The following is an 18,404-nucleotide window of genomic DNA, read 5'->3' on the forward strand; positions in this document are numbered from 1 at the left end:
GGATATGAAAAAGTTAATCCAAGAGACTGGTAGCCAGTCAACGGGCTGAGTATGAACCCTGACCTGGACACTTCCCAACAGAGAGAGAGGGGAAAGTGGAAAGTGATCTGCCCCAAACCGCAGGAATGTACTTTGTCTCAAGACTCAAGACTGAAAGAAATGTGACCGCACTTTGCTTGGCAGCCATGCTGTCCTGGCTGTGAAATGGTTGTAAGGTGCCAGGAGCTTAGTAGGAAGGGAGAGGAAATAATATGCAGTTTAAAAGAAATAGGCAACGGCTGCACATCCCCCCCAATAGCCTTTGGTTGTATGTTCGTTCCACAGAATGGGTATCGCGACGCACTCACTGCTGGACTGTAACAGCGAGACTGGCAGAGGGTTTTAAACCTTCACATCTCGCAGTGCAACGGCAGCCGTGACCATGTAAAGCCCTGGTTTTACACAAAAGCATGTCAGTACCATGAAAGTTGGCTTTAAGACCAAGGCCATCATGACCAGGTGCAGAAGCTTGATGATGGTGGTCAATCGTGATCTTGATTTTATTTGCGGGCAGCGTAATGTCCATGTTAAATAAAGCGAAGAAAGTTGGTAGTTGAATTTTGTTCAAATCTCACTGGTAGCAAAGCGCAGAGTTTAGGTTATTCCGACTGGAGAGTGGAATGCTCTTCCACTTTTGCTGCCAGTTATCCGTGTCGAGCAGGCTTGTGGGACTCTAAATGGATTAATAGCAGAGAGGAACTGGGATTGCTTAAGGATGTAAATGTGCTTACTGAGGATTACTTCCTGAAAATATTCACCGGGGAAGCAATGAGCAGCATGCCACCAGGGCTTTACATGGTCACGGCTGCCTAGTTTACAACTTGGCCGTTACACTGCGAGATGTGAAGTTTTAAAACCCACTGCCAGTCTCAGTGAGTGCATCGCGATACCCCATTATGTGGAATGAACTAACGTTAATGGCTGATCTAATTGGCTTGGGTTTTCTAGACATGCTAATAAGAACATAAGAAATAGGAGCAGGAGTGGGCCATACGGCCCCTCGAGCCTGCTCCGCCATTCAATAAGATCATGGCTGATCTGATCATGGACTCAGCTCCACTTCCCTGCCCGCTCCCCATAACCCCTTATCGCCTTATCGTTTAAGAAACTGTCTATTTCTATCTTAAATTTATTCAATGTCCCAGCTTCCACAGCTCTCTGAGGCAGCGAATTCCACAGATTTACATCCCTCTGAGAAGAAATTTCTCCTCATCTCAGTTTTAAATGGGCGGCCCCTTATTCTAAGATCATGCCCTCTAGTTCTAGTCTCCCCCATCAGTGGAAACATCCTCTCTGCATCCACCTTGTCAAGCCCCCTCATAATCTTATACGTTTCGATACGATCACCTCTCATTCTTTTGAATTCCAATGAGTAGAGGCCCAACCTACTCAACTTTTCCTTGTAAGTCAACCCCCTCATCTCCGGAATCAACCCAATCTTCTCTGAACTGACTCCAAAGCAAGTATATCCTTTCGTAAATATGGAAACCAAAACTGCACGCAATATTCCAGGTGTGGCCTCACCAATATCCTGTACAGCTGTAGCAAGACTTCCCTGCTTTTATACTCCATCCCCTTTGCAATAACATAGAAAATAGGTGCAGGAGTAGGCCATTCGGCCCTTCGAGCCTGCACCACCATTCAATAAGATCATGGCTGATCATTCAGCTCAGTACCCCTTTCCTGCTTTCTCTCCATACCCCATGATCCCTTTAGCCGTAAGGGCCATATCTAACTCCCTCTTGAATATATTCAATGAACTGGCATCAACAACTCTCTGCAGCAGGGAATTCCACAGGTTAACAACTCTGAGTGAAGAAGTTTCTCCTCATCTCAATCCTAAATGGCTTACCCCTTATCCTTAGACGATGTCCCCTGGTTCTGGACTTCCCCAACATCGGGAACATTCTTCCTGCATCTAACCTGTCCAGTCCCGTCAGAATTTCATATGTTTCTATGAGATCCCCTCATACTTCTAAATTCCAGTGAATACAGGCCCAGTCGATCCAGTCTCTCCTCATATGTCAGTCCTGCTATCCCGGGAATCAAGTTTGGTGAACCTTCGCTGCACTCCCTCAATAACAAGAACGTCCTTCTTCAGATTAGGAGACCAAAACTGAGCACAATATTCCAGGTGAGGCCTCACTAAGGCCCTGTACAACTGTAGTAAGACCTCCCTGCTCCTATACTCAAATCCCCTAGCTATGAAGGCCAACATACCATTTGCCTTCTTCACCGCCTGCTGAACCTGCATGCCAACTTTCAATGACTGATGTACCATGACACCCAGTTCTCGCTGCATCTCCCCTTTTCCTTCTCTGCTGACATTCAGATAATCTGCCTTCGTGTTTTTGCCACCAAAGTGGATAACCTCACATTTATCCACATTATACTGCATCTGCCACGCGTTTGCCCACTCACCTAACCTGTCCAAGTCAACCTGCAGCCTTTTAGTGGTCTCCTCACAGCTCACACCGCTACCCAGCTTAGTGTCATCTGCAAACCTGGAGATATTCCACTCAATTCCCTCATCTAAATCATTAATGTATATTGTAAATAGCTGGGGTCCCAGCACCGAGCCCTGCGACATCCCACTAGTCACTGCCTGCCATTCTGAAAAGGACCCGTTTATCCCGACTCTGCTTCCTGTCTGCCAACCAGTTCTCTATCCACGTCAATACATTACCCCCAATACCATGTGCTTTAATTTTGCACACCAATCTCTTGTGTGGGCCCTTGTCAGAAGCCTTTTGAAAGTCAAATACACCTCATCCATTGGTTCTCCCTTGTCCACTCTACTAGTTACATCCTCAAAAAATTCCAGAAGATTTGTCGAGCATGATTTCCCTTTCATAAATCCATGCTGACTTGGACCGATCCTGTCACTGCTTTCCAAATGTGCTGCTATTTCATCTTTAATAATTGATTCCAACATTTTCTCCACCAGTCAGGCTAACCAGTCTATAATTAACTGCTTTCTCTCTCCCTCCTTTCTTAAAAAGTGGTGTTACATTAGCTACCCTCCAGTCCATAGGAACCGATCCAGAGTCGATAGACTGTTGGAAAATGATCACCAATGCATCCACTATTTCTACTTCCTTAAGTACTCTGGGATGCAGACTATCAGGCCCCGGGGATTTATCGGCCTTCAATCCCATCAATTTCCCTAACACAATTTCCCACCAAATAAGGATTTCCTTCAGTTCCTCCTTCTCACTAGACCCTCGGTCCCCTAGTATTTCCGGAAGGTTATTTGTGTCTTCGAGTGAAGACAGAACCGAAGTATTTGTTCAACTGGTCCACCATTTCTTTGTTCCCCATTATAAATTCACCTGAATCTGACTGCTAGTGACCTACATTTGTTTTCACTAATCTTTTTCTCTTCACATATCTATAGAAACTTTTGCAGTCAGTTTTTTTTGTTCCCAACAAGCTTCCTCTCATACTTTATTTTCCCCCTCCTAATTAAACCCTTTGTCCTCCTCTGCTATATTACAAAATTCTCCCAGTCATCAGGTTTGCTGCTTTTTCTGCCCAATTTATATGCCTCTTCTTTGGATTTAACACTATCCTTAATTTCCCTTGTTAGCCACGGTTGAACCACCTTCCCCGTTTTATTTTTACTCCAGACAGGGATGTACAATTGTTGAAGTTCATCCATGTGATCTTTAAATGTTTGCCATTGCCTATCCACCATCAACCCTTTAAGCATCACTCGCCAGACTATTCTAGCCAATTCACGTGTCATACCATCGAAGTTACCTTTCCTTAAGCTCAGGACCCTAGTCTCTGAATTAACTGTGTCACTCTCCATCTTAATAAGGAATTCTACCATATTATGGTCACTCTTTCCCAAGGGGTCTCGCACAACAAGATTGCTAATTAGTCCTTTCTCATTACACATCACCCAGTCTAGGATAGCCAGCCCTCTAGTTGGTTCCTCGACATATTGGTCGAGAAAATCATCCCTAATACACTCCAGGAAATCCTCCTCCACCGCATTGCTACCAGTTTGGTTAGCCCAATCAATATGTAGATTAAAGTCGCCCATGATTACTGCTGTACCTTTATTGCACGCATCCCTAATTTCTTGTTTGATGCTGTCCCCAAACTCGCTACTACTGTTTGGTGGTCTGTACACAACTCCCACTCGCGTTTTCTGCCCTTTGGTATTCCGTAGATCCACCCATACTAATTCCACATCATCCAAGCTAATGTCCCTCCTTACTATTGCATTAATTTCCTCTTTAACCAGCAACGCCACCCCGTCTCCTTTTCCTTTCTGTCTATCTTTCCTGAATGTTGAATACCCCTGGATGTTGAGTTCCCAGCCTTGGTCACCCTGGAGCCATGTCTCCGTGATGCCAATTACATCATATCTGTTAACTGCTATCTGCGCAGTTAATTCGTCCACCTTATTACGAATACTCCATAAAGGCCTTCCTGATCACTTGCTGTACCTGCATACTATCCTTTTGTCTTTCATGCACAGGTACCCCCAGGTCCCGCTGTAATGCAGCACTTTGCAAACTTTCTCCATTTAAATAATAACTTGCTCTTTGATTTTTTTTCTGCCAAGGTGCATGACCTCACACTTTCCTCACATTTTACAACCTTATACTCCATCTGCCTAATATCTACGCAGATGGATTCTATAGACCTCTAGGTGCAAAGTGGGGGAGCCCCGAACTACGGGGCATAACCTTAAAATTAGAGGTAGGCTGTTCAGGGGGGATTAGAAGTGACAATCTATTTATTTGCAGAATACACAAAACTTGGAAGTATAGTGAACAGTAAGGAGGACATAGACAGGCTGGTGGATTGGGCGGACACGTGGCAGATGAAATTTAACGTCAAAGTGCGAAGTGATACATTTTGGTAGAATGAATGAGGAGAGGAAATATAAACTAAAAGGTACAATCCTAAAGGGGGTGCACGAACAGAGAGACCTGGGGGTCTATGTGCTCAAATCGTTGAAGGTGGCAGGGCAGGTTGAGAAAGCAGTTAAAAAAGTTTACCGGATCCTGGGCTTCACGAATAGAGGTGTAAGAGGATAAAAGCATGGAAATTATGATGAACCTGTATAAAACGCTGGTTCGGTCCCTACTGGCGGATTGTATCCAATTCTGGGCATCACACGTTAAGAAGCATGTGAAGGCCTTAGAGAGGGTGCAGAAAAGATTTACGAGAATGATTGCAGGGATGAGGGACTTCAATTACGTGGATAGACTGGAGAAGCTGGAGTTGTTCTCCTTGGAGCAGAGAAGGTTGAGAGGAGACTTGATAGAGGTGTTCCAAATCATGAGGGGTCTAGACAGAGTAGATGAGAGAAACTGTTCCCATTGGCAGAAGGGTCGAGAACCAGAGAACACAGATTTAAGGTGATTGGCAGAAGAACCAAAGGCGACATAAGAAAAAGCTTTTATGCAGCGAGTGGTTAGGATCTGGAATGCACTGGTGGTGGAGGCACACTCAATCACTGCTTTCAGAAGGGAGTTGGAAATAAATCTGCAGGGCTACAGGGAAGGGGGGAAGAGAGTATGACTAAATGAGCTGTTCTTGCAGAGAGCTGGTGCGGGCTCGTCGGGCCGAATGGCCGCCTTCCGTGCTGTAAGCATTCTGTGATTCTATTTACAGCACAGAAGCAGGCCATTTGGCCCAAATGGTCCATGCTGGTGGTTATGCTCCTCCCACCCTTCATCATCTAACCCATCAACATATCCTTCTGTACCTTTCTCCCTTATGTGCCTATCTAGTTTCCTCTTGAATGCATATATACAATCCGCTTCAACTACACCCTGTGGTAGCGAGTTCCACATTCTGACCACTCTGTGGGTAAAGAATTTCTCAGAAATTTCCTATTGGATTTATTAGTGACAATCTTATGTTTATGGCCCCTAGTTCTGGTCTCGCCTGCAAGTGAAAACATCTTCTCTATATTTACCCTATCAAACCCTTTCATAATCTTGAAGACCTTTATCAGGTCACCCCTCTGTCGTCTCTTTTCGAGAAAAGAGCCCCAGCTTGTTCAATCTTCCTTGATGGGTATAACCTCTCAGTTCTGGTATCATTCTAGTAAATCTTTTTTGCACCATTACCAGTGCCTCTATATCTTTGTTATAATATGGAGTGCGGAACTGTTGACAGTACTCCAAGTGTGGTCTAACCAAAGTTCTGTACAAGTTTAACATCACTTCTCTGTTTTTCAATTCTATCCCTCTAAAAATGAACCCCAGGGCTTTGTTTGCTTCTTTATAGCCTTTTATGGCTACTTTTAATGATCTGTGTATTTGTACTCCCAGATGCCTCTGTTCCACTACCCCATTTAGATACTTGGGGGCCAAATTACCCCCTCTATAAGCTCCATTACCGCCTCTAAGAGGCAATATTGGAGCGGATCGGCCTTACCGACCGGGGGCAGACGGATGGGCCGACCAGTCCTAAATTGCCCCCAGGTCAGGAGCGGGTTTCCGCACTGCCCATTTTCCCACCTCCGTGGGAAATTGCCCCACGGGAACGCGCCAATGCTGGTCGGTGCCACTGACAGCTTTCCCCAGCGGGAAGCTGTGTGTGGCTGGTTGGCGCGTCCGCCCTTAAAGGGGAGGTCATGCTGCCGTTGACTCCATATTTTTTTAGTGCCGGCTGACTGCCAGGGTCGGCACTTCCGTCCCGCTCTCGACTTCACGTCCGCCCCGCTGCAAAGAAAAAAATCAAGTCCTGAACTTCGCAGAATTATCCGCCCCATGTATTGGGGCAGACAGAACACTTACAAAACGGTAAGTGCGCCCCGTTTGGGGTAGAAGGCATTTTCAGCCCCTTATTTTCCAAAATGTATTACCTCGCTCTTATCTACATTGAAGTTAATTTACCAATTACACGCCCATTCTGCGAGTTTATTAATATCATCCTATATTTTGTTGCAGTCAGGAAGCACATTTTCCACACAAAGGGTAATGAAAAATGTGGAACTCTCCCAAAAAGCTGTTGGCTAGGAAAATTTAAAAACTGAGATTGGTAGATTATTAAGGTTATTAAGGGATAAGGAACTACGGGTAAATTCAGCTGAGGTACAGATCAGCCATGATCTACTTGAATGGTGGAATAGGCTCAAGTGGGTGAATGGTCTATTCCCTGTCCCTATGTTCCGAACAAGATTTCCTACGTGAAAGGCGGAAGACGTGGGTATGGTTCTTAATGAATACTTTGCATCTGTTTTCACAAAAGAGGGGGGCGTTGCAGGCATTGCAATCAGAGATGAGGAGTGAAATATTAGACGAAATAAACATAGTGAGAGAGGAAGTATTAAGGGGTTTAGCTGCTTTGAAAGTGGATAAATCCCCAGGCTAAGAAAAACAAAAGAGGAAAAAGCCTCTGCTTTGACTATCATTTTCCAGTTCTCTCTGGCTACAGGTGTAGTGCTGGAGGACTGCTAACATTGTACCGTTGTTTAAAAGGGGAGAACGGGATAGACGGAGTAATTAAAGGCCAGACAGCCTAACCTCAGTGGTGGGAAAATTATTGGAAAAATTCTGAGGGACAGGATAAATCTTAATTTAGAAAGTTATGGGTTAATCAAGGACAGTCAACATGGATTTGTTAAGGGACTAACTTGATTGAATTTTTTGAGGAGGTAACAAGGAGGGTTGATGAGGGTAATATGTTTGATGTAGTGTATATGGATTTTAGCAAAGCTTTTGATAAGGTCCCACATGGCAGACTGGTCACGAAGGTTAAAGCCCAGGGGATCCAAGGCAAAGTGGCAAGTTGGATCCAAAATTAGCTCAGAGGTAGGAAGCAAAGGGTAATGGTTGATGGGTGTTTTTGTGACTGGAAGGCTGTTTCGAGTGGGGTTCCGCAGGGCTCAGTGCTGGGTCCCTTGCTTTTTGTGGTATATATCAATGATTTAGATTTGAATGTAGGGGTATGATTAAGAAGTTTGCAGATGATACAAAAATTGGCCTTGTGGTTGATAATGAAGAAGAAAGCTGTAAACTGCAGGAGGATATCAATGTACTGGTCAGGTGGGCAGAACAGTGGCAAATGGAATTTAATTCAGAGAAGTATGAGGTAATGCATTTGGGGAGGGCCAACAAGGCAAGGGAATAGTCAATAAATGGTGGAACACTGAGAGATGTAGAGGAACAAAGGGACCAAAAGACCTTGGAGTGCATGTCCACTGATCCCTGAAGGTAGCAGGCCAGGTAGATAAGGTGGTTAAGAAGGTATATGGAATTTTTGCCTTTATTAGCCGAGGCATAGAATACAAGAGCAAGGAGGTGATGCTTGAACTGTATAAAACACTAATTAGCCCACAGCTAGAGTACTGTTGCAGTTCTGATCAACACATTACAGGAAAGATGTGATTGCACAGAGGAGGTTTACGACGACGACACCTGGACTGGAGAATTTTAGCTATGAGGAAAGATTGTATCGGCTGGATTTGTTTTCTTTGGAACAGAGGCAGCTGAGGGGAGACCTTATTGAGGTGCATAAAATTATGAGGGGCCTAGATAGAGTGGATAGGAAGGACCTATTCCCTTAGCGGAGGGGTCAACAACCAAGGTCATAGATTTAAAATAATTGGTAGGAGATTGAGAGGGGATTTGAGGGGATATTCTTTCACCCAGAGGGTGGTGGGGATCTGGTACTTACTTCCAGAAAGGTGGTAAAGGCAGAAACCCTCACCGCATTTAAAAAAAAAATACTTTGATGTGCACTTAAAGACCGACGGGACTACGGACCAAGAGCTGGAAAGTGGAATTAGGCTTGATAGCTCTTTGTCAATTGGCGTGGACACGATGGTCCGAAATGGCTTCCTTCCGTGCTGTAAATTTCTATGTTCTATGAATAGTTTTATAATTGTTTACTGTTAAGATCACAAGAAAGAAGTGTTCAGTTCAATTCTTGTTTTCTCCCCCGCATCCCTCCGCCCCGCCCCGCCCCACACCCCTGCACCATTGCATTGAAAAGATATCTGTTAACCATTGACCGACCGTGTCATGTCAGGGTCACACCGTGAACAAGGTATGGCACCACTTGGCTGGGCACGTCGTGGCAAATCGTGTACTTTATAACAGCCCAACTGAACAAACAAAGGGATTTGCCTTGATTTGATGTGGCGATACACAAAGATCTGTGGAACATAATGTACAATTCTTAAAATTGTTGTGTGCCTTGCTGCAGTACAGAAGGTAATTTCCTGTTTCTCTTCTGTTGGCACAAGGCACATTTCATTCTTGACGGTCTGAAGAAGTGGACCAATGTAGGTTTGAAAACCTGTACCTGTCGTTACTTGGCCAAACAATATTGCCTGCCAGGGCTCAGGGTAATGGGTGTTTAGGGCCAAAGTGCTTCCCAAAATAGCCATTGATTGCAAAACAAAGCAGACATACGTGTGTTTGCTTGTCCTCTTTTATTTCTTGAATATTGTAATTGCTTTGCTACATGACTTTCTAGCACGTTCTCTAGTTTAAGCAGTCATTGAAGCCATGACCTGTAGCACATTCACGTTCTTTCTTTCCAAACAGTCCTCACAGTCTTGCGCAGCTGACTCCATATTGCTGTGACCTGGGCCGGTTATATATCTGACTACATCTCGTGACCTGGGTCTGAGGAGGCCCATTATATGTCTGACCATGTCCCCGTGACCTGGGTCTGAGGGGGTCAGTTATATATCTGACCACATCCCGTGACCTGGGTCTGAGGAGGCCAGTTATATATCTGACCACATCCCGTGACCTGGGTCTGAGGGGGCCCATTATATGTCTGACCATGTCCCCGTGACCTGGGTCTGAGGGGGTCAGTTATATATCTGACCACATCCCGTGACCTGGGCCTGAGGAGGCCAGTTATATATCTGACCACATCCCGTGACCTGGGTCTGAGGGGGTCAGTTATATGTCTGACCACATCCCGTGACCTGGGTCTGAGGGGGTCAGTTATATATCTGACCACATCCCGTGACCTGGGTCTGAGGGGGCCCATTATATGTCTGACCACATCCTGTGACCTGGGTCTGAGGGGGGTCAGTTATATGTCTGACCACATCCCGTGACCTCGGTCTGAGGGGGTCAGTTATATGGCTGACTTATGTCCTGGTGACCTGGGTCTGAGGGGGCCCATTATATGTCTGACCATGTCCCCGTGACCTGGGTCTGAGGAGGCCAGTTATATATCTGACTACATCCCGTGACCTGGGTCTGAGGGGGTCAGTTATATGTCTGACTACTTCCCGTGACCTGGGTCTAAGGAGGCCAGTTATATGGCTGACTTATGTCCTGGTGACCTGGGTCTGAGAGGGCCAGTTATGTGGCTGACCATGTCCCGGTGACCTGGGTCTGAGGGGGCCAGTTATATGGCTGACCATATCCCTGGGTCTGAGGGGGCCAGTTATATGGCTGACCATATCCCTGGGTCTGAGGGGGCCAGTTATATGGCTGACTACATCCCTGGGTCTGAGGGGGCCAGTTATATGGCTGACCATATCCCTGGGTCTGAGGGGGTCAGTTATATGGCTGACCATATCCCTGGGTCTGAGGGGGCCAGTTATATGGCTGACCATATCCCTATGATGGGTTTGAGGAGGCCAGTTATATGGCTGACCATATCCCGGTGACCTGGGTCTGAGGGGGCCAGTTATATGGCTGACCATATCCCTGGGTCTGAGGGGGCCAGTTATATGGCTGACCATATCCCTGGGTCTGAGGGGGCCAGTTATATGGCTGACCATATCCCTGGGTCTGAGGGGGCCAGTTATATGGCTGACCATATCCCTGGGTCTGAGGGGGTCAGTTATATGGCTGACCATATCCCTGGGTCTGAGGGGGCCAGTTATATGGCTGACCATATCCCTATGATGGGTTTGAGGAGGCCAGTTATATGGCTGACCATATCCCGGTGACCTGGGTCTGAGGGGGCCAGTTATATGGCTGACCATATCCCTGGGTCTGAGGGGGTCAGTTATAGGTCTGACCATATCCCTGGGTCTGAGGGGGTCAGTTATATGGCTAACCATATCCCTGGGTCTGAGGGGGCCAGTTATATGGCTGCCCGTATCCCTGTGATGGGTTTGAGGAGGCCAGTTATATGTCTGCCCATGTCCCGGTGACGGGCTTGAGGGGTCCATCTCTAGGGAAGCTGGTTACTACATTTGGGAGAGATTCACTGGCTCACTTGAGGCTGCTGGGGAGGTTTCATTCTAGTGTTGACATTGAAGTTGATCAGTGACCATAATATAATATGCCTTAAGATGCTTTGAGAAGGACATAAGTATGACACAAACTAGGGTAATAGATTGGAGAAAAGTTGATTTTTCTAGGGGCTGAGAATAGAACTTGGGAAATAAAATGGGCAACAATATTGGCAAACAACGATGTAGAGCAGCAATGGGAAACATTTAAAACTGTTCAGAGTGCAGGAACAATATATTCCGCTAAAAGAAAGGAGCAAACTAAACCGTAACGAGACTCCATGGATGAATAAAGCCATAAGGGAACAATTGAGGGTAAGGAAAGAGGCAAACATTAAGTACATAAACAGCACGGGAGTGCCTGATAAGGAAGAGTTTAGGAGAGAAGTCAAAAAAACAATTAGGAAGGCAAAGAGGAACTATGAAATTAATTATCAAGGAACATGAAACAAAATAGTAAAATATTTTACAGGCAGATCAATAAAAATAAGGTTGGGATGAGAATAGGGCCATTACGGGATAGACAGGGTAATACCACAAGTAATGAAAGAGAGATGACAGAAATATTAAACAATTATTTTGCTTCAGTATTTACCAGGGAGATAGAACAGGTGGACATGACTATTGGATGATGAGATTCATCATCATCATCATAGGCAGTCCCTTGAAATCGAGGAAGACTTGCTTCCACTCTCAAAATGAGTTCTCAATTGACTCTGCAGTCCAATACAGGAATTACAGGGCCCAAGTTTCCACAGGATAAAAAACGGGCGCCCCTCCGAGCTGGGCGCCCGTTTTTTGCGCCTAAAACGGCGGCAGAAAAAAAACGCGCTATTCTCGAGCGCTCTGCAGCTCCTTGTCTGTTTGGCGCGGCGCCCGGGGGGGCGGAGCCTACACTCACGCCGATTTTGTAAGTGGGAGGGGGCGGGTACTATTTAAATTAGTTTTTTTCCTGCCGGCAACGCTGCGCGTGCGCGTTGGAGCGTTCGCGCATGCTCAGTGTGAAAAAAAACATTGGCACTCGGCCATTTTTGTAGTTTGTAGCTGTTTAATCTTTGAACATTTTTTAATAAAACCACATTGCCATCAGCACTGAGGCTTCCCTTCTCACTGTCTCCTTCCCCTCCCTCCCCTCCGCGGCAACAAGCCGCTGTCTCCTTCCCCTCCCTCCCCTCCGCGGCAACAAGCCGCTGTCTCCTTCCCCTCCCTCCCCTCCGCGGCAACAAACGGCTGTCTCCTTCCCCTCCCTCCCCTGCGCGGCAACAAGCCGCTGTCTCCTTCCCCTCCCTCCACGGCAACAAGCCGCTGTTTCCTTCCCCTCCCTCCCCTGCGCGGCAACAAGCCGCTGTCTCCTTCCCCTCCCTCCCCTCCCTCCACGGCAACAAGCCGCTGTCTCCTTCCCCTCCCTCCCCTCCCTCCACGGCAACAAGCCGCTGTCTCCTTCCCCTCCCTCCCCTGCACGGCAACAAGCCGCTGTCTCCTTCCCCTCCCTCCCCTCCCTCCACGGCAACAAGCCGCTGTCTCCTTCCCCTCCCTCCCCTCCGCGGCAACAAGCCGCTGTCTCCTTCCCCTCCCTCCCCTCCCTCCACGGCAACAAGCCGCTGTCTCCTTCCCCTCCCTCCACGGCAACAAGCCGCTGTCTTCTTCCCCTCCCTCCCCTGCGCGGCAACAAACGCCGGTTTCCTTCGAACGATGGCTGAAGCACTTTCACACAGGTAGGAAGATGGTTTATTTAATCTTTTCTTTGCTTATAAATGTTTATTCAGGTTGGATTTATTTGTATAATATTTGTAGAAGTATAAATAAGGATTGATTGTAGAATTTAATGAGTTCCCTTCCCCCCCCCGCCCCCCCCACCTCGTTCTGGACGCCTAATTTGTAACCCGCGCCTGATTTTTTAATGTGTAGAACAGGTTTTTTCAGTTCTACAAAAATCTTCACTTGCTCCATTCTACTTTAGTTTGGAGTACGTTTTCACTGTGGAAACTTTGAAATCAGGCGTCAGTGGCCGGACACGCCCCCTTTTGAAGAAAAAATTCTGTTCTAAAGTAGAACTGTTCTACCTCACTAGAACTGCAGAAAAAAAAATGTGGAGAATTGCAATTTCTAAGATAGTCCGTTCTCCACCAGTTGCTCCTAAAAATCAGGCACAAATCATGTGGAAACTTGGGCCCACAGTCTCTGTCACAGGTGGGACAGACAGTGGTTGAACATAAGAACATAAGAATTAGGAACAGGAGTAGGCCATCTAGCCCCTCGAGCCTGCTCCGCCATTCAACAAGATCATTGCTGATCTGGCCGTGGACTCCGCTTCACTTACCCGCCCGCTCCCCATAACCCTTAATTCCCTTATTGGTTAAAAATCTAATGAAGGAAGGGGTGGGTGGGGAATCTGGTTTTCTGCATGCTCCTTCCGCTGATGAGATAAGTACATTTAAAATAAAAAGAAAGGATATATTAAATAACCTTAAAGAAGATAAAACCCCTGGTCCGGATGGATTCCATCCACACATTTTAAAAGAATCTAGGGAAAAGATAGCAGAGATATTACTACACCTATTTAATAATTTGTTAGAAAAAGGTGTAGTGCCAGAGGACTGGGGAGAGATAACGTAATACCTATATTTAAGAAGGGAGATAGAACATGTCCAGGGAATTTTAGACCAGTCAGCTTAACGTCGGTGGTAGGAAAAATAATGGAATCCCCACTAAAGGAGAAAATAGAAGAACATCAAAAAACCCAAAATATAATAATTAATAGTCAGTATGGATTTCAAAAGGGAAAGTCTTGCTTGACCAACCTCATTGAATTTTTTGAAGAGGTAACATGAAGGAAAAACAGGCTGGGTCTTTTTTCTCTTGGAAAAAAGAAGGCTGAGGGGTGACCTAATAGCGATCTTTAAAATGATGAAAGGTCTTGATCGAGTGGATACAGAGTGAATGTTTCCACTTGCGGGGAAGAGCATAACTAGAGGCCATCAATATAAGATAGTCACCAAGAAATCCAATAGTGAATTCAGAAGAAACTTTTACCCAAAGACTGGTGAGAATGTGGAACTCACTACCACAGGGAGTGGTTGAAGTGAACAGTATAGATGTATTTAAGGGGAGGCTAGATAAGAAAGGAATAGAGGGTTATGCTGATAGATTTAGACGAGGAAAGATGGGAGGAGGCTTGAGTGGAGCATAGATGCCGGCATGGACTGGCTGATCCAGCCTTGGACAACGTGGACCGCTTTCCATACCTCGGGAGCCTATTATCAGCCAGGGCAGACATCGACGACGCAGCTTTCGGTCGCCTGAGGAAGAGAGTGTTCGAAGATCAGGCCCTCAAATGTGGCACCAAGCTTATGGTCTACAGGGCTGTAGTTATACCTGCCCTCCTGTATGGCTCAGAGACATGGACCATATAGAAACATAGACATCGAAAATAGGTGCAGGAGTAGGCCATTCGGTCCTTCGAGCCTGCACTGCCATTCACTGAGTTCATGGCTGAACATGCAATTTCAGTACCCCATTCCTGCTTTCTCGCCATACCCTCTTGATTTCCCCTAGTAGTAAGGACTACATCTACTCCTTTTTGAATATCTTTGGTGAATTGGCCTCAACAACTTTCTGTGGTAGAGAATTCCACAGGTTTACCACTCTCTGGGTGAAGAAGTTTCTCCTCATCTCGGTCCTACCCTTATCCTTAGACTGTAACCCCTGGTTCTGAACTTCCACAACATTGGGAACATTCTTCCTGCATCTAACCAGTAGATACCTCAAATCGCTGGAGAAATACCACCAACGATGTCTCTGCAAGATCCTGCAAATCCCCTGGGAGGATAGACGTACCAACGTCAGTATTCTCGATCAGACCGACATCCCCAGCATCGAAGCACTGACCACACTCGACTAGCTCTGTTGGGTGGGCCACATTGTCCGCATACCCGACACAAGACTCCCAAAGCAAGCGCTCTACTCGGAACTCGCACGCAGCAGGCGATCCCCAGGTGGGCAGAGGCAACGTTTCAAGGACATCCTCAAAGCCTCTTTGATAAAGTGCAACATCCCCACCGACACCTGGGAGTCACTGGCCAAAGACCGCCCTCGTGGAGGAAGAGCATCTGGGAGGGTGCTGAGCACCTCGAGTCTCGTCGCCGAGAGCATGCAGAAACCAAGCGCAGGCAGCGGAAGGAGCGTGCGGCAAACCAGACTCCACACCCACCCTTTCCTTCAACCACAGTCTGCCCCACCAGTGACAGAAATTCCCGTATCGGACTGTCCAGTCACCTGAGAACTCACGTTTAGAGTGGAAGCAAGTCTTCCTCGATGTCGAGGGACTGCCTATGATGATGATGATGATGGACTGGCTAGTCTGATTGGCCTGTTTCTGTGCAGTATTTCCAATGTAATCCTATGTATACAAGTGCCTATGACTTGGAAGAAAGTAACAACATGGTAGCATAGTTGTTATCGTATGGGGACAGCAATGTAGAGGTCGTGAGCAATTGTCCCTTGTAAGCTGTGCTTTGTTCTGCGTGGCCTGTTTCTTTTAATGCTCAGTTTCTTTAAATTTCTGCGCATGCACGGTATTTACAGTGTAGAAGCCCGTGTTCAGATTACTGCGCAGCCGTGGTGCTTGCACCTTAGTGGGAACATTGGTCGTGTGTTCAAATCCTACCATGGCAAGTTGTGAATTTAGCAAATCTGTAGTTTGTAGGCTAGCACCTGAAAGCTAACCATGAAAGCTGTTCAGTTTGTTGTACAAACTCAACTGGTTCATTAATGTTTTAACAAGGAAGGGAACGTGCCACCTCTACCTGGTCTGGTCGACGGGTAACTCGATTCCACGCTGCACGGTTGGCTTTGCATGCCCTCTGAAATGACCTAGCAAGCCACCCATTGCAAAGATAATTACTACGAATCAAGAAGACAGCCCACCACCACTGTTTAAGGGTCACTAAGGATGGGCAAAGCTTGAAGCCTTGTCAGCATCACCCACATCCCAAGTGTAAATAAAGAACAAAGAGCCTTTAAAGGGCTATTTTTTCAGTCAATAACATTCATCTAGAATACGTGAGAATGGGAAAAAATTACATTTATCAGATGTTAAAAATGTAATTATTTATATGTAAATGTAATTTTCCTCATTGTTTAAACAATAAGTGTAATGAGTTGCTTTATCATGACAACTGGTTGTCATCCAGTGCTAAATGAAAGTTAGTTAACAAAAGAAGCAGGAGTAGGCCATACGGCCCTTTTGAGCCTGCACCACCATTCAATAAGATCATGACTGATCTTTGACTTCAACTCCACTTTCCTGCCCGATCCCCATAGCCCTTGCTTCCCCGAGAGTCCAAAAATCTATCGATCTCAGCCCTCCACCACAAATCATTGTGATGAATTACCGCCCAAATCGATGTTGCAGAGGATAGAGGGAAATTGCCCTCTTTACTTAAAAAAATCAATGAGGCAGTTTTTGGGGCAGCAGAGGGGCGGAAGCGAGCCCGGAGTGTGGCGGAAGGCGGGCGATGCCATCAGTGCCGTGTTGAGCACATCAGCATGACGCTGATGACGTCAGTGTGACGGGATGTGCCGTGTCGTGCTGACGCGTACCAACGTCCCTCCGCGTCACTTAAAGGGGAGGGGCTCTGCGAGACCTACGCCGAGCCCACGGGCCTACTAGGGAGGGTTTTGGCTGGCCCGGTACCCAAGCGGGTACCTGTCTGTTGGTGGCCTGGCCGAACCCATGGCTGCCATTGTCGGGCTGACTGCAGAGTCGGCCGACAATTACAATAAAATGGCCGGCGGACGCACCGCCTAGCCATTGGCATTTTCCCGCTGGGAGAAGCTGTTGGGGGCACCACCGGTGACGGCTCCACTCCCACAGGGCAATTTCCCTCACAGGGCAGAGAGGGGTCAGCGTGTGCCTACCAATGGGTCGAAGTGCCAGGCGGGGCGGAAACACGGGGCGCGGTGGAAACACATTTACCCCGGCCCGTGGCAATTCTGCATGGGTCGGACCATCCGCCAGCCCCCCGGTCTAGAGACGGTAACGGGCCTTAAGGAAAGGGGCAATTTCAGCCCCACGACTCGGCATCCACAGCCCTCTGGGGCAGAGAATTTCAAAGATTAACAACCCTCTGAGTGAAGAAATTCCTCCTCATCTCAGTCTTAAATGGCCGGCCCCTTATCCTGAGACTGTGCCCCTAACTCTCCAGCCAGGGGGAAACATCCTCTTGGCACCTATCCTGTCAATCCCCCTCAGAATCATGTATGTTTCAATGAGATCACCTCTCATTCTTCTAAACTCCAGAAAGTATCGGTTCAATCTACTCAATCTCTCTTTACAGTACAACTCTCTTATCCCAGGGATCAGTCTAGTGAACCTTCGTTGAACCGCTTTTAAGTTGTGGGTAAACTCGTACCAGCACAGTTCAGTCATTTCCCATGTCTATGCTGGCGAGTCAGTCATTTTAAGTATCTATTTGTAGACCTCAGTGGACGTTTTTGCGCTTGTTTAAAAATTGGATGTCAGTGTACAATTTGTGCCGTGGACCCCCTCCTCCCACGTAGGATAGAACACCTGTTGTGGAGTTGTATTATTTGCGCCTGGCCAGGGCACTGTAAATATCGGATATTGCATCTGCGATGGTACGTCACTTAAGCTCACCAACGAGCAACTTGTACAACTCCGACGTGAGGCTTGAGTGAGAGACCACAATCTTTTTGGGGCGGTGCTGGAAAAATGTAAAATATTTAAGAGGAATTTGCCGCCTTGAACTATGTGGGCCCCCAAGTGAAGTGTACTAGACCAATCACAGTCCAGTTCCTATCAGGAATGGAGTCTGCAAAATAAAAATTGGCAAGTACCCCCCACCCCATAATTCAGCACAAATTGGCAGCAAATTGGTCTTATGAGGGGCCACAAGGTGCAATTTTTTCTTAAGAACACCAAGGCTGGAAAAGAGAGAGAAGACACAGTAAATCAGGAAGTGAAAGAAAGACCTTGCATTTCTATAGCGCCTTTCACTGCCTCGGGTCGTCCCAAAGTGCTTTACAGCCAATTAATTACTTTTGAAGTGTAGTCACTGTTGTAATGTAGGTAACGCGGCAGCCAAATTGGGAACAGCTAGGTCCGACAATAGCAATGTGATAATGACCAGATAGTCTATTTTAGTGATATTGGCCC

The 18,404-nt window shown here is 46.8% G+C and overlaps 1 protein-coding gene across 3 annotated transcripts in view; it reads left to right on the forward strand.

Annotated features, from left to right (window-relative positions):
• The window catches only part of mrps18a (mitochondrial ribosomal protein S18A), a 124,349-nt gene that overhangs the window by 32,039 nt on the left and 73,906 nt on the right, over nt 1–18,404 (forward strand). The window lies entirely within an intron of this gene.

The sequence above is a fragment of the Pristiophorus japonicus genome, chromosome 7 (genome assembly GCF_044704955.1).
Source record: "Pristiophorus japonicus isolate sPriJap1 chromosome 7, sPriJap1.hap1, whole genome shotgun sequence".
NCBI classification, from domain to species: domain Eukaryota; kingdom Metazoa; phylum Chordata; class Chondrichthyes; family Pristiophoridae; genus Pristiophorus; species Pristiophorus japonicus.